This window comes from Micromys minutus (assembly GCF_963924665.1).
Source record: "Micromys minutus genome assembly, chromosome: 11".
NCBI classification, from domain to species: Eukaryota; Metazoa; Chordata; class Mammalia; order Rodentia; family Muridae; genus Micromys; species Micromys minutus.
The window spans coordinates 49,245,803-49,262,248 of record NC_137980.1 but is presented as its reverse complement, the minus strand read 5'-3'; positions in this window follow the sequence as shown (position 1 = coordinate 49,262,248).

The following is a 16,446-nucleotide window of genomic DNA, read 5'->3' as shown; positions in this document are numbered from 1 at the left end:
CCCTGGGCCAGGAAGCTCTGCAGCTGCTCCCAAGGGGCCCTCACACTCACCGGCTGTCCTGCTCCAAGGATCCTTTAGTCTTTGGCCCTGACCTGCGGGCCCCCTGCTCACTTCCCCATAATCAGCTCTAGAAATAACCCAAGCCAGTGGAAGCTGAGCTCTGGAAAGCCGGAGGTCTGCTTACCGGGCCTCCCGGCCTCTTTCGGAGCAGCCCTCTCCAGCGCCGGCATTTCCGCTGGGGCTGTGACATTACTTTGGACTTTACAAAAACACCCGTTTACCCCCTGAAGATTCCGTGTGCTGGTGTGGCTTTTTGTCCGTTCACTCACTGGCTGTCCGCAGCGTGCTGTACTCTCGAGTCCTGAACACCTATGTTAGCGCAAAGTCCCACCGTTCCACCTGTCCCTGGGGGTTTCTTAATTGGAAGGGATGAGCTGGGCTTTCTAGGGTCCTGCAGTTTTGAGAGGCGATGGGTCACTGGGCTGTTTGTGACGTGCCTGTTCAGCCTGTTGTCTTCCTGTGGCCGGTGTTCCTCACTGTTGAACGCCTGCCCCAAAAAGCTGATGGTCCACATCATTGTGTCTCAGCAGGAAACAGGCCAGGGAATGCAGCTCTAACTTAGTGTAATTAGCACACCTCACTATCTCCAGGCCCTGGTATGGGAGACATCAGTTCCAGACTCTCCAGGACCGATGTTGGATCCCACTGAGGGCTTTGGGCCATTCCCTTCCTCAAGACGTCTGGTGGGACTGCCCAAGACTGTTGGGTCTCTCTGGCTGAGTACCTTTGGTCTGAAGATCTCATTCTGACCTCAGTGCCCTGTTTCTCCCTCATTCTGTGACCGAGGCTTAGGAAACAAAATTTCTCATTTGTCAGCCAGGAGGGGGCGCCTGTTTCTGTTTGCTGGTGGCCAGGGGAGGACCAGGCTTAGGACCAGAGGGCATGGGGGGAGGCGCTGGGGGGCTGAAAGAGCAGCAAACACACAGTGGGAGCTGAGACCGGTCTGCTCTCAAAAGCAGAAAAAAAAACCTTGGAGAGTTTCGAACACAAGAAGGACACATCTCTCAGGGGCTGCAGAGATGGCTCAGAGAATGCTCCCTGCTCTTGCAGAGGACCAGAGAGATCAGTTCCCGTGAGGTAGCTCACAACCTCCAGTAACTGTGGCTGCAGGTGAACCGGCGCCCTCTGCTGACGGTTGTGGGGACCTGCATGCATGTGCAATGCCCGCATATGGGCTTACACATAAATCTTTTTTTTTTTTTTTTTTTTTTTTTTTTTTTTAAAGACACGATCCAATTCATTTTTGTAAGTCTATCCTGGCTGCTCTTCGGAAGCATCTGCTACACATAGAGAGGTGGGCCTCCACTCCACCACCCCCTCTCCCATCAATTTGTGATTTATTAACTTTCTGGCCACTTCCCAACACACATAACAACCCTGCTCTGCCCTCTGAAAATCCAAAAGTCACTTCTGGACCCTAAATGGGCAGACAGAGTCACAGTTCCCCCAAAACATCTCTGTAGCGTTCAGAAAAGACAACACCATGGGGTCTGGTTTGGGAAATGTTCCCCAAAGATTCAGACACAGTAAATTCCCAAAGTTGCTGTGTGAGCCATTTCTCAGGCAGACTTCCTGCTGCAAGCCAACGTACCCTAAGCTCCTCCCAGGGTCGAGAAGCCGTCAAAGTTAAGTAGCAATGCGACTGAGTTGCTCTGTGATAGACCAAAGGAGCCCAGACTGCGTGCTTCACTTGGGCAAATGTTATGAGGGTTAACGCCATCAACCTAACTTGATTAATAAACACTTAGGAGATGGGTAAAGTGTGTCTCGGGGTGTTTTCAGAAAGGATCAGATCGTGGGAGCTCTGACCTAGGGGCTAGATTAATCTTGTAGAGTCAGACTGTGACCGTGTGGAGGTGGTGGAAGGTAGATGAGGCCTGCTCGGAGGAGGCAGGTCACTGGAAACACGTCTCTGGGGCTGTTTCTCTGGCCCTCCCTACAGCCATCTTTCTCTGCTTGCTGTCTGCCATGACATTAGCTGCTCTGTTCTGCCACTCCCCTCTCTGTCATGGGGGAGTGACACCTCTAAAACCATGAGCCAGCTTAAACCACCCGTCCCTTCAGATGTTTGTCTCATGTAAGTCATGAGATAACATACATCAGGTGCCAAACCAGTCCAGTAAAATATAATAATGTCGAAAAGTTATTTTTTAAATTAGAACGCAAAAGGGATTGTCCACTCCAGGATGACTGAATGGTCCCCCTCCGGCAGCTCACTTGTGGGCCAGGCACTGTCCGCTGATTTAGGACAGGTGGGGAGGGGGCCCCTGGGCAGGGAGAGGGTGAGATGGGCCACGGAAGACCAGCCCCTGGCTTGCCACTTTGTCATGTCTCCTTGGCGGCATGAGCGTGGCAGCCCTGACTCTTCGCTCCATTTGGTCTTCTCCACAATGCCCATGGCAGACAGGGCACCTCATGGTCTATAAGAGTGTCCAAAGCGGCTGTGAGGCCTGGACTCAATGTTCAAAGCCCTAGCCACGGAATCCCTGGGCCTAATTTCAAACAGCAACCCGGTGTTCCTCCCCGTTCCCACCCCTGAGGCTGACTGACTTTACAGATGCCACTTAGCTCTTGAACCCTCTTTTGTCATTGGAAACAGGAGGTGAAATCCTGACCTCTGTTTCAGTTGAGGGTGCTGGGAGGGGGCTGTGGGGCCGAGGTAAGCTCTCCGGACAGAACTGAGAATAGGAGCTACGATCCCAGGCACCTTGGGTTCAAAGCCCATCTCGGCCACTTGCCGTCGGTGTGACCTCAAGGAAGCTTATTTCATTCTCTGGTCTTGGGTTCTCTCAGCTGAGTTTTCACCACACTGTGGGGACCTTGGCTCATCATAGCCTGTGGCACAAGGTACCCCAAAAAATATGTCTTTAAATGACTGTGGAGTTGATCCCACATCTGAGTGACCCAAAGCCACTGTCTACCGGGTGGGGAGGTCTCAGCAGTGCCTCAGCTGAGGATTTGATGCTCACACGTGACAGTATTCCTCCTCCTGCCCGAGGCTCAGTTCCTGCCTCCTAAAACTCTGCAAGGGCTCTCTGAATTTAGGGAAGGAACTCTGTACGGACAAATGTTAAACAACCTGGTCTTGCTGAGAAATTCCCAGAAGGCCATTGCTGGAGACTGAGGCGCTGCTGCGTACTGCAGGAATAATAGCTTCCCTCCTGCCTTGAGGGCCGTGTGTTCAACCAGTGCAGTAAGCCAGATCCGGCCAGATCAGGAATATAAAGGCAGGTTTATTGAGAGACAGTTCTCGGGAGGGTTCTCCTATCTTACCGGTGGAGGTCAATGAAGTCGCACACCCTTGGGAAAGCAAGGGGGCGGGGTTATAGGTGTGTCAGCTAGGAGCTGGGATTGTGCTCATATATGGTCGAAAACTGAGTCCCTGGGTGGGCACTCTTGGGTGGGTTGTCAGAAACACTGAGGTGAGCGGTGATGAAATGTTAGCCCAGAGCATGCAAGTGGGTGGGGTTTCCCAGCTTATGCGGAAGCGAGTGGGGGTTTCGACCAAACACCCCAACCTCTTTGGGTATAAGAGCACAGATCTGGCTATTTCCTGCTGAGGAGGAACAGCATAGGGTGGGAGAGATGGGAGTCAGTGGGCTTGTGCAAGAGGTATGGCTGCTGAGCGTTTGGTTGATCATTACTTGGGAAACCTCACCAATCCATTCCTGGAGAAAGTGGAGGAGGCAAGCTGCCAGGAAAAAAAAATAGCTTATTACCGCCAGCCTTATGAACGGCGCTAGCCACATGAAGCGTGAAGGCTGCCAGAAAGAACAGAACGGAGGTGCATCGGTGGAGCTCTTCAGACAATTGGTGGATGATTCAGATTAGTTTCCACCAGGGCGGATATGTTGATAAGAGCCATTGCACCAGGAGAACACCCCTGCAGGGGGTGCCCAGACCTATTCCAAAACTGTGTTAGTTATTGTGGAGGGAGCAGAGTCCTGAGTAGCAGGAAAGGAATTGGGTATCCAGGGAGCCTTGGAAGAGGGGTACGTCTTGCGTGGTGTTCACCTTGGTTGGAAGGGATCAGACCTTGGTATCACATAGGTAGGTACTAAGTAAGGGCCCTTCGATCGGAGCAGCACAGAGAACACAGTGGCTAAGGTTGGCTGGAGGCTTCAGTGAGGTTAAGTAGGGTTGCTCCCTCCAGGATGAGGCCCAGCCAGGAGAAACATTTTTATTGTTAAGTTTTTACCTAGAATAAAGATGGGACTCCTAGGTATGATTGGTGGAACTCCGCCTGCTGTTGTTTGGTATTGGTGAGGTTTGAGAGACTCTGCAGGACAGAGGGCAGGGTCTGGATGTAAGCTCTCCAGATTTCTGTTTGTTCATATGGTTCCATTTGACAACCTTTCCTATCACTCCCTGTGTCCAATGGTCATCCCAAGGATCTTGAATATCAATGCAATGTCACACTATACTGGTGTGACATTGAACTAGTTTGGTAGCCCATCCTTGACAGTGTTAGCCACCAGAGGCAGTTTTATTCACACCATCTTAGGAGGCTTCTTTTACAAGAGCCCCCTGGGCAGCCCCCATATTCCTTGACCCATTGAATGCAACAGGCCTTTGTCGGTTGGGATAGAGATAACATCTTGGCATCCCTTAGCGGGGCAGTTGGCCTGGTCCACAGAGTCATTGGGGATCTCACCAACTCCATTGGTCAAGTATTCCAAACACGGAAGCACCAGCAGTTGGACTGGCACAGCCTCACCTAACGGGGGAGGACTGAGGTGACAATAAGCAGAAAGGCAGCCTGGCAGGGGTGTCTTAGGGCCTGGTGCCTGGGGCAACAGCGGCAACAAAGAACAAACATGACTCAGGAAGAGAAAGAGGCAAAGGCAAATCTACTGAGCGTGAACATAGCCAGGCCCGACCATTGGGTATTTCGGCAGAACTCGAGTGGCTGGGTCCCAGCTGTCGGGTGGATCATCCATCTTGGTCTGGGGACTTCCTGAGCCTAGAAAATTAGATGGTACCAAAACTGATGTCCCTGGAGTTTTCCTGTCAAGGGGCTAGTGAGGATCACAGTGTAGGATCCTATCCACCGGGGCTCTAAAGACTTAGAAGATAATTGTTTGAGAAGTGTCTGGTCCCCCGGGGAAAGGGGGAGAGGGTCAGCAGTGTCTGAGTCCACTGATGTGGCAATAGAGAGGTGGTTGTCAAGGTGTGAGCTGAGAAGGGAGCATAAGAGAGAAGCTTCCAAGAGATGCTCAAGGCTTCAGAGATGAGCTCAATGACCTTGGAAATGAAGGCTGGACCGTTGTCTGTTCAGAAGGTCTATGGCGTGCTAAATGGAGGAACGAAGTGTTCAGGGAGTTTCTAGGTCACCATGTCTGCTATTTCCCAAGACGTGGGGAATGTCTCAATCCACCGTAACAATAAAGGTTAGGAGATAGTGGAGTGTTTTGTGGGTGTGCATGTGTGTGAAGTCAATTTGCGAGTCTTCACCTGGTTGGTGTCCTCTGAGGTCATGCAGTGTCTGACGAGTCTGGAGATCCTCCTGCAGGTTGGTCTTAGCACACATCTGTCAGGAAGCTTGGACCTGTAAAATATAGTTTCTAAAATAGGTGGGATAGAAAAGGGGCCTGGAAACAGGAATAGGGCCTTGGGACCAATGCATAGGCTCTGGTGGGTGTCAGAGATGGTGGAGGCATCATTTCTGGGGAAAGAATAAGGTGGTGACTCAGTAAAGGCATCCGTTCTTTGCTTGTGTGGTTCCTTTGCCAAGGAATTTGTTTCTTCCCCTGGCTGGGGTTTGTAGGCGAATATCAGGAAGAGGATGCGCCCTGTGGGTCTGGACGAGCTGGAAACCAAACCTCGGGCTACTGATCTGCCCTGCCATTACCCAGAGCGACTAGGTCTGTGGAGGTCTGGAGCCCCCAGCGGTGAATTATGGCCTCCTCTGCAGGGAGCTGGAAGGCCTCCAAGAGCGTTGCTATCAGGGGACCCCTGACAACAGGAATGCCTTTGGTGGTGAAGAAACTTTGCTTCCACAGGACAGAGTGGCTAAGAGCGATTAAAAAAGCAAGCTTTGAATCAGTACAGATGTCATCTTGTTGTCCTTTGGCAGCATGGAGTACACTGGTTAGAGACATTCATTCAGCCTCTTTGAAGCGGTTTCCACGGGGAGACGGTCCATCTCAGGTGTCCCAGCCGAGGTGACCACCACATATGCTGCCTGATGGGCTCCTGAGTTGTCTGTAAGGGAACTTGCATCCACAGAAATGGTGAGTTGGCAGGTCCCAAAATGGAAGAATCTGAGCTACTGTACTTGGAGGTTGTAGCCCTTCCAAGTCCATGTTTGGTCAAAAGTGAGGGTCTTAGAGCACTGGCTAAGCTGAACGACCAAGTATACTATAGTTGGAGAGCACAGATGAGCTTCAGAGAGGGAGACGTGGTACCCCAGGAAGCCAAGAAAGTTTAGAAGTAAAGAGGTGGCCCTCTGGGATCGACAGTATGGGGCTGGCAAGCATGAGGTCATCTACGTATTGCAGAAGTTTACTAGGGTTAAGGTTGGAACTGGAGGGGTCCTGGGCAAGGCATGGCTAAAGAAAAGCAAACTATCCCCAAAGCCCAGAGGCAGAACTGTCCATGTAAACAGGGTCCTCCCAGGTGAAGGCAAAGAGAAAATCTGGCTCCGGGTGAAGGGGGACAGTAAAGAAGGCAACTTTTAGGACCAGGATGGTGAAGTTGTAGGAGGAATGTTAGAGAGGAGGGTGTAGGAGCCGATAAACATGGGGTGGACTGGGATGACTGCCTCGTTAATGAGGCCAGGGTCCTGAACTAAACAGTAGCACCAGGAGAATGGGTGCCTGGCAAGGTGCAGTGGGGAGTGAGAGTCCGAGATTGGAGGCAGATAGTGATGGGCTTGAGGCTGCATGACAGGCTTCAGAAATGGAGATTGGGCTCTGGAAGAGAGGGAAGAGGGGTCCTTAAGGTGGATTAGGACCAGCTTGTACGTAGCAACTGGCAGGTAGAGATATCCCATACTTGGAGGTCGACAAGACCAGGTAGGGTAGGGATAGTCTGGGGTAGGCATCTGTGGGGTAACTGAGGGAAGAAGGAGATGATAATGGGGGCCAGAGAGAGGGTGGCCCCAAAGCAGCTGGGGATATCACAGCCAAGTAAAGGCACTGGGCAGACAGGCATGACCAGAAAAGGATGTGAGAATTGTTCTGTAAGCATGGGAGGAAGTGGCAGGGTCTCTTGTGGAAAGAAAGGGGTTGTGTCCATAACAGAAGTTAGTGATGGGGCCCGGCTGTGGGACCCAAGTGGGAAGTCAAGACGGAGAAGGTAGCCACTGTGTTCACCAGGAAGTGATGGACTTACCCACTCCCTGGAGCTTGGTGAGAGAGATGGGTGTTCCCGAGGCTGGGGGCGGTCAATCCTCCAGCAGACCAAGCAGCTCTCAGGCTGAGAGGGTCTGAGGTGCCTGCGCTGGCGTGGCTGGACCTCCATGGCGGGGCACAGAAGTCTACACGGAGGTACTCTGACCTCTAGTGGCCGGGCCACCAGCAGACAGGGCACGGCCCGATGGGGGGCACAGAGAATGAGTCTACATGGAGGTACTCTGACCTCTAGTGGCCGGGCCACCAGCAGACAGGGCACGGCCCGATGGGCTGTCAAGTCAGCGCAGCCACAGTACCAGTGGCTCTCTTGTCCGCCTACGAAGCAGGCCTCTGGAGGAGATGACTTTTGCCGGACCCTTGTGGGATTGGGACTGGCAGGTCTCCCGTTTCCTCTGTGGGATAACCCTTGGCCACAGGGCGGCTGCCAAAGCCTTGTGCTGTAGCTAAGCCTGTCAGGAAGATGCGGTGTCTCCTCTCGGTCATTAAAGACCTTAAAAGCCATCTTTGCCAACTCCTGTATGGGGGGGGGGGGTTAATAAACACTTTCAGCTTTTTTATTTTTAATTTTCCCCCAAATATCTTGTGATGACTGGGAAATCAAATGGGTGTTTGGGACCATGGTAGAAAGGATCTTGCTAGGGAGGCTGGGTCATGGCCGGTGTATTGGATCAGGGTCTATTGTAATCAGTTTAGAATAATGGCCAGATGTTTGTCAACTTGAGACCATTTTCATGCCTTGTAGGAAGCAACGGACCATGGGTCCCTCCACCCCACCCCCACTCTGGAAGCCATTTTGACCCAGTTGATAATCCCAATTAGGTTCTGCAGCTGGCACCACCATGTCACCCATGGGGAACTGTACGGTCCACTAGGTGGGTTTGGTCTGTGTACTGAACCTGTTCGTACTCCTTGGGAGCAAGAGTGGAGGCTTGAATGACATAAAGGCCATGTTAAGTCACAGCGCAGGTAACAGGTCTCTTTCATATAGGCAGATAAGTTTTCAGAGGTGTCTGTAAGGAAAAGATGACGGGGCACCAATGAAAGGAAAAGTCACGGGGCACCAATGCTGTGAAAAGATGACGTCCCGGGTTTCGGCACCAATGTTAGGGGAAGGATGAAGAGAGTGGGGGGCATATGGCCCATGGAGGTGTGGCGAGGCCTGAGGGCAAGGGAGATGCCTCTGGGGGACCCATGTTGGGGATCCCTTCCCCCTGAGGGACCAGCCACACGACAGTATAGTACAGAATAGAGCTTATTTAGGTCATGGGAGAGTTAAGAGGGTGGTAGAGGCAGAGGGAAAGAGAGAGAGAGAGAGAGAGACTGAGACAGAGACAGAGGAATAGAGGAGTAGAGGCTGGCCATGAGCATGTGGAGAGAGGGGGGAAGGGAATGGGAAGAGGAGGGGTAGGGTTGGGAGAGCAAGAGAGCCAGGAGGCAAGAGAGGCCAAGAGAGAGAGGAGGGGGCAAGCAGCCCCTTTTATAGTGTCAGGTCACTGGGGTGGAGCATACCTGGCTACTGCTGGGTAATTGAGGGGTGGGGTTTACAGAATCCCAACAGTGTCTAGCTGTTTTTCAGTCTGGGAGACATCTTGGTGGAAGAAAGGAATATTAATGTGAACACTTCCTTCAGCTCCAGCCACAGGCAGAGCATGTGATGGTGTAGAAAGGGAGGGGTAGGATTAGCAGAAAGGAGGGGAGGGGTAGGCAGGGAAGAAGGAAGAGATGAGTACAAGGAAGAAGGGGGTCACTAGGCAGAGCATGTGATGGTGTAGAAAGGGGAGGGGTAAATGGGGCTCAGAGAAGGAGTGGATGTGCCCACGACTCAGGTACCTCAGTCAGAGCAGAGCGTGCCTCAGGACCTGAGCCCCAGATGGAAGGATGCCACAAACCTAGCCAACAAGACTTCAGCCATCAAGCACTGGTTACAGAGGGAGGACCAGGAGCGCAGCTCCCCCAAAACCCGGATCTAAGGGAATTCAAACCATTTGTCCACATGCCAGCAGAAAAATTCAAAATCATGAATGATCTAGTCAAGAGTGCTCCCTAGTGACCAACTGGACTCATTGTCCAAGGTACATTGTGGCCAAGACACAGAACAAAGAAAAAAAAGGTCTTTGGATGTATGACCTGAGACAGCCCCAATTTGGTTAAGTTTCATAGCAGGCACCTCAGGAATGACTGAGGTCTGGGTTTAGACTCAGTTTTGCCCATTTCCAAGTCTGTGTCAGTAACTAGAAGACTATGGCACAATTTTCCGCATGATAGCCTGGGGCTGAACAGTGGGGGTTAGTGGGTAGCCCTGGAAAGGAACTTCTCCGAATCCAAAGGTTCCCTGGAACAAAGGCAGTCTTTGTTCTGGAAAGAACAGACTTGCTCTGGCACAGCTGCAGCTTGGCAGGAGATCCCAGGGGCCTGAGACCCAAAAGAGGCACCTGGTACCTCTTGGGCAGCAGCTGGAAAAGGTGACTAACCATGAGTAAAAAATTGATTGTGTCGGGCAGAGAGAGAGACTTGCCACTTGGCTGGGGACTCGGCCCACCAGGCTGGGGGCTCAACTTTTCTCAGGTTCTTGGCGCCAAGATCATAGGTTTTCTCCACCTCAGCAATAAGACAATTCAAGCTGAGTGGTTTGGGTAAGCTTGGCCCATGGGAAATGACATGAGTAGGAGGTGTGGCCTTGTTGGAATGTGGTGCTCACACCACAAGCAGCTACTCTGAACTGGGCGAAGGTCTAAGGGTTTGAAAGAAAGACAGGACTCAATTATTCGTGTTACCAGAAATGCTTTATACTCCATCTTCAACTGTAGTTTCTCATGACTGACTCCAGTCTCAGTATATACACTCAGGTAATTACAGAGGAGGTGTGCAAATTCCCTAGCTGCTGGGTAGAAGAGTCACCCTCTAGGGTGAAGTCTGTAACCTGGGGCAACTGGGAACAGGAAGACCAGGTGTGGAGTACCTTGTGACTGGGCCAATTAGCATAACAAAAGGGGGCGTGTATCGCTCCCAGAGTTGAGGCGTGCAAGAGGGCAGTCTAGCTAACCCTAAGCGAATGGGGGTTAGTATGATTATTCCAACATTGGAGGAAGTGTATAAGCAAGCTTTGAGGTGCCCCTTGCTCCAGCTCCTCCCAGTGTAGAAGAGAGTCCTCTCCTGCTTCTTCTGGTTCCCTTCACATCAAAATGCACAACTCTCGGCTCCTCCAGCCCCATGTCTACCCGCATGCTCCCATGCTTCCCGTCATGATGTAATGGACTGAACTCTGAACCCCAGTTAAATGTTTTCTTTTATAAGAGTTGCCTTGGTTGTATTGTCTTTCCACAGCAATGGAACCCTAAGACAGAAGTTAGTACCAGGAGTGGGGTATTGCTGTGATAGGCCAGACCATGTCTTTTTTTTTTTTTGGAATGTGGATTTTGGGACTTAGGATTTGGAAAGCAGTGGAATGCTTTAAGTGGGGCTTAATGGGCCATCGTATTAAGAATATGGAAACATTGTTGCTGAGGTGATTTGAACCCGGGGGGCCTGGCTGAAGAGGTTTCAGAGGAGAGAAATTCTAGTATGATGTGGATGTTTTTTGCCCTCCTCTGGTTGAGGCTAAGGTAAAAAGATTCAGATTAATTGCATTGAGAAAGGAGGCCTCAAAAAAGTCCAGTATAGACTCTGCCCTACGGTCCAGTCTTTTGAAGAGAATTTTTATCTAGTTTAACAATCTGAAAAGGGAAAAATACAAAATATATGGTTCAAAGATTACAGGGGCACAAGCAAGTAAAATAGAACTAAATCCTATATTCAAGAATATTAAGTAAAATTAAGGGACTTTGGGACCAGATCCCACCCAGATAAGCATATTGTTTGTGTGTTTACAGTTGAAAGAGGGATGTTATGTCCTGTTAGGCATTATTATGACTTGGGTTTTGTTTTCATTTGAATGCAAGGAGATTTGACTATGTGTCAAATTGACAAGTAATGGATTGTGGTGGCTATTCTCAACTGTCATCTTGACTATATCTGGAATAAACTACAATCCAGAACTTATAAAGATCTTGTGGGAAAGGTAAAGAAAAGCTCAGGTCCAGGCTGGTGGTACACACCTCTAATCCCAGCAGTCAGGAGAGAAGAGACATGCAGAGCTCTGAGTTCAAGGTTAGCTTACAGAGCAAAGTCCAGGATGGCAAAGCGTAGGCATTGAAGGGCTTGGAAAATAGAACGCTGGTGATAATGTAATAGAACAGGGAAGCCATGTTTTAGCCTGAGCAAGCAGCGGAACTCGGCAGTTTGGGTAATGTGGCTCTGGCTTCAGAGCCAAGAACAGAATGGATTATTGAGAAAATTGATGCTGGTCAGCTGGAGATAAGAAATTAGCAGAAGAAGAGACCAGCATTACTGAGGTGAAATCTTCTGGGAAGTATTTTTTTGGAGGGGGGGGAGCACAAAGAAACTGTGTTCCAGAGATAGACACTGTGCTGACAGCTATACTCAGTATTCTGTAAAAATCACCCAGGTGGTACTGGTTTTAAAGTCATGAAGGGGTCATGGAGAGCAGCTGAGGCTTGGAACTGTGAGAAGCCAGGAAAGGCCATTGGTGAAGATGTAGCCTCAGTTACATGACCCAGGGCTGAAGGGGTCATACAGATAAGTTGGCACCATGAAGAGAGCCTATGAGATGCTATTGGTGATGCCTAGTTTTAGTAGAAGACTCCAGGATATTGGAGATGCCAGTACCATGGGATAACTACCAAGAACAGCATCAGCAGTGGAGTGGAGTCAGCCAGAGCTGACTAGTTCCTTTGGAGGAACCTAGAAGATCATGGGTGGATCCAAGGCATTGGAACAAGAAGCCATACAGTTGAAATTGCCCTGGAGCTCCAAGATGTTAGAGATGACAAACCTGTGGGATGCCTGCTGAGGAAAGCTGCTAACAGGAAGTGGAACCAGCCCAAGAGAAAGAGTGTGCTGCAGTCAACAAAGATGAAAGGAGTTGGAGATCTGAAGACTATCTGACATCAGACATGGAGATGCAAAGTTTGGAGTTTTCCCAGCTCATTTTCTCTCTTGCTTTGGTCCAGTATTTCCTCACTATGACGTTTTGGAATGGTAATGTATATCCTGTGATGTTGGAGGTACGTGATCTTCTTTTTATTTTTGTTTTATAGGATAACAGTTAAGAGATTGCATGAATCTCAGAAGAGACTTTGAACTTTTAAACATTGTTGTGACTGTGATAGATATTGGGGACTTTGGAAATTGACCTAAATGTATTTTGCATCATGCTTTGGCTAAGTATGTGTTTGAACAAGCCTATGGGGGGGGGGCAAAGAGTAGAATGTGGTGGTTTGAGTGCTTGGCCCATGGGAAGGGGCACTTTTAGTAGGTGTGGCCTTGTTGGAATAGGTGTGTCCTTGTTGGAGGAAGTGTGTCACTTCGTAAGCAGCCTTTGAGATCTCCAAGTGCTGAAGCTCTGCCCAGTATGAAAGAGAGTCCCTCTCTCAGCTGCTTGCAGAAGACAGTCTCCTTCTGGATGCCTTCAAATCAAGATATAGAGCTCTCAGCTCCTCCAGCACCAAGGCTGCCTGCCCACTGCCATGCTTCCTGCTATAAGGGACTGAACCTCTGGAACTATAAGCTAGTCCCAATTAAATGTTTTCTTTTCCAAGAGTTGTTTTGCTCATGGTGTCTCTACACAGCAATGAGACCCTAAGTAATACACAAGTCAAATCATCTGGGACCGTGAAAGGCAGCCTGGTTCCTGCTTGAGCTAAGGCTAGACACCACAGAGACCCTGAAGGGACGGTAAGAGTTTTGCCTGTTCCTGGGTACCAGGGCCCTGTTACAAGCCAAAGCTCCCCATAGATTTGTGGCTATCAGTGGATAGAGTAGGAAGTCCAGACCTGGAGCAATAGCACACTGGCAATTCTGAGGTCCAAGGGTCATTGCTATGGGAATTTCCCATTCCTGCAAATAGCTCCTGGTTGGGAACATCCTCAAAGCACCTGAAATAGGAAAAACACATTCCCATCCCCACCAAGTCTCCAGTCTCCAAACTGTCCCTCTTTGTCTTCTAAGCTACAAGGCACAGGAGAGTCTCCCATCCAACGCCAGCACTTCACAAAGGGAGCTAAGGCCTGATGGGAAGAGGCAGCTCAAGGAAATGAGGAAGGAGTTGAACTCTGGCCAGGTTCAGGGGAAGCAGAGACTCCCTGGGGACCTGGGACATGTGTATGAGCTCTCTTCTTCTCCCAAGCCTCTGTCCCTGTTGTTGGGACAACCCTTCTTATCCTAGTGCCTGGCCCTAGAATGTCACCTCCTCAAACAGCGTGCCTTCCTTGACCAGTGAATGGGAATGGAACCCTACAGGACCCAGTTTTCAGAGATAGAAGTGCACACCGGAGGAAGGAGTGTGCACTTAACCAATGAGGATCTGGGAAATAAAGCCCTCAATAAACACAGCTTCCTTCTAACTCCTGTCAATATTTAGCAGCAGCCACAGGGTAAAAGACATACTTGGAAATAACGAGGCTTGGGGGCTGGCCTAGGGACAAAGGCCTCCACAACCCTCTGCCCCTGGGACAAGGACTACATGGTACATGGAACAGGCTGTCCTGTGGGGTTGCCTGTGCTACACACACACACACACACACATACATACACATGCACACGTAACCCCAACGCCTCCTGTCCTTCCTGAGCGTTACACTGTTATTCAGTCTGATGAAGTTACTGAGGCACCCCCAAGTCTACAGGAAGTGCACAGGGTACTGTGAGCTGCCATGTGGGTGCTGGGAATCGAACCCTGGTCCTCTGGAAGAACAGTGCTCTAACTCACTGAGCCAACTCTCCAGCTCCCTCCTCCATGTTTGATGAAGAGCACCAGAGAATCTGGAGTTGTGTTTCTGAGTGACCTCTGTTACCACAAAGCTGGGTGTGGTTAATGTCATGCTGGGGAGGACATGCAAGGGATTCTGGGATCTCAGGGAAACATGGGAGTGGTCAGGGAAGGGTTCCTGGAGCCAAGGGTGGAACAAAGTTTAAAATTACTGGAAATTACAGGCAAAAGCTGAAAACACAGGACCATCCCTGTTGGGATTCTGTAAACCCCACCCCTCAGTTACCTAGCAATAGCCAGGTATGCTCCGCCCCAAAGACCTGACACTACAAAAGGGGCTGTTTGCCCCCTCCTCTCTCTCTTGCTCTTGCTCTCTTGCAGCCTTGCTTTCCCACTCCTACCCCTCCTCTTCCCCTTCCCTTCCCTCCCCTCTCTCCACATGCTCATGGCCAGCCTCTACTCCTCTACTCTCTCTCTCTCTCTCTCTCTCTCTCTCTCTCTCTCTCTCTCTCTGCCTCTACCACCCTCCTGAATAAACTCTATTCTGTACTATACCGGCATGTGGCTGGTCCCTCAGGGGGAAGAGATTCCCAACATGGGCCCCCCAGAGGCATCTCCCTTGCCCCCAGGCCTCAGCGCACCTCCATGGGCCATATGCCCCCCACTCTCTTCATCCTTCTCCTAACAATCCCTACTGGAAATTTTGCTTTCTGCAATGAAATTTTATTGTCTTTACTAACTACAAGCATAAAGAGCTCCAGGACCACATCTCAGTACCCAGGAAATGCAGAGGTAAATGCCCTCTGTGTGCTGAGCGAGCATTACCCCACAGTTATGTCCTGAACCCCAAATACCCACAATCCCACCCACCTAAGCAGAGACGGCTCTTCATAACTCCTTAACAATGTTGACGTCGGTGAAAGGTCCAGATGTTGCCCTCTGCCTCTTGGAAGCTGGCCCTTGGGAGACAAGAGCTGGTAAGTGGGAAGTCAGGTTTATTCCGGGGCTGGCCACACGGACAGTCCAGGGAGTTCTAACCCTCAAAGCTTCAACATGCTCAGCACAAAGAGGTTTCAAAGGGAGGGAAAAGACTAGACTGTGGGCAGGAAGGTTACCCATTTCTCTCGGTCTTCATGGCCCCGAGTGAGAGTCGGTTTTATTTTCCTCTTACTGTCTGGCTGTGGAACACTGCAGTTTGGGGCTCACATGCAGGGACTTTGTGCATGCCCTAGTACTGTTCCTCAGAGCCTCCTGCATTCGATTTACATGCTTACACCGGTTCTGTGTGCGCCCTCGGGGCAGGTCAGGAGAGTTGCATTGTATTAGGTACTCAGAAGGAAAAGCTAAAGAGGGCAGGCACTGTAAATCTTAGAGTGCTTAACAGCTAACATCGTTATCATAAACTGCATTTACAATCCTAGCACTAGGAAAGTGGAAAGGGCTTGAAGAGGATCAAGAGTTCAAGACCAACCTGAGCTACATAGGAACACCCCCTTTCCCCATCTCCAATGACAAGGAAACAAACGGAAGAATTTTCACTAATGCAGAGAAACAGGGAGGACATGTGATCCTCACAAAAGGTATAAGAGAAAGAGGGAAAGGAAGGCAGACACTGCCAAACCCTCTCAGACGACGGCACCACGCAATCTCCCTCAGAAAGACCACCATGTTAAAAATCCCCATGACCAATCCCCCTTCCCCTTAGCTGGCTCGCTCCTCTGCCTGGGTCGCACAGCAAGGCAGCTCGACACATAGAGCATAGACTGTTATGCACAACACGTTCCAGAAGGAATATTGCTGGGGTCATGGGGCACAAGGCTGTTTTGAGAGCTTTTGGGTGGTGTCTGGTTTGGCGTGGTGCTGTAACGATTGGCCAAGCTGCTGCCCAGACAGTTATCCCATAGCGAGGTTGGGAGGAGAGGTGCCTTCTTTAAACAAAAACAGTTACAAGAACGGAGAGCAGGAGGAGCCAAACCTATTTTTCCTTCCCGCTTTCATGGGCTGGGCTGTGACCCTTAGTGAACCTCAGTTTCCTGTCTCTGACACCAAGCCTTCCTAGCAGTGGCTGAGAGGCAAGGCAGAACCTCCCGGGAGTGTGGGGTTTCCCCTCTCCAAGCAGGGGAAAATGGGCGTGGCTTACCCCCTTGGAACCCGGCCCACCGTCCTAACCTGAGCAGTACTAACAATGACCCCAGTGGTGTTGCA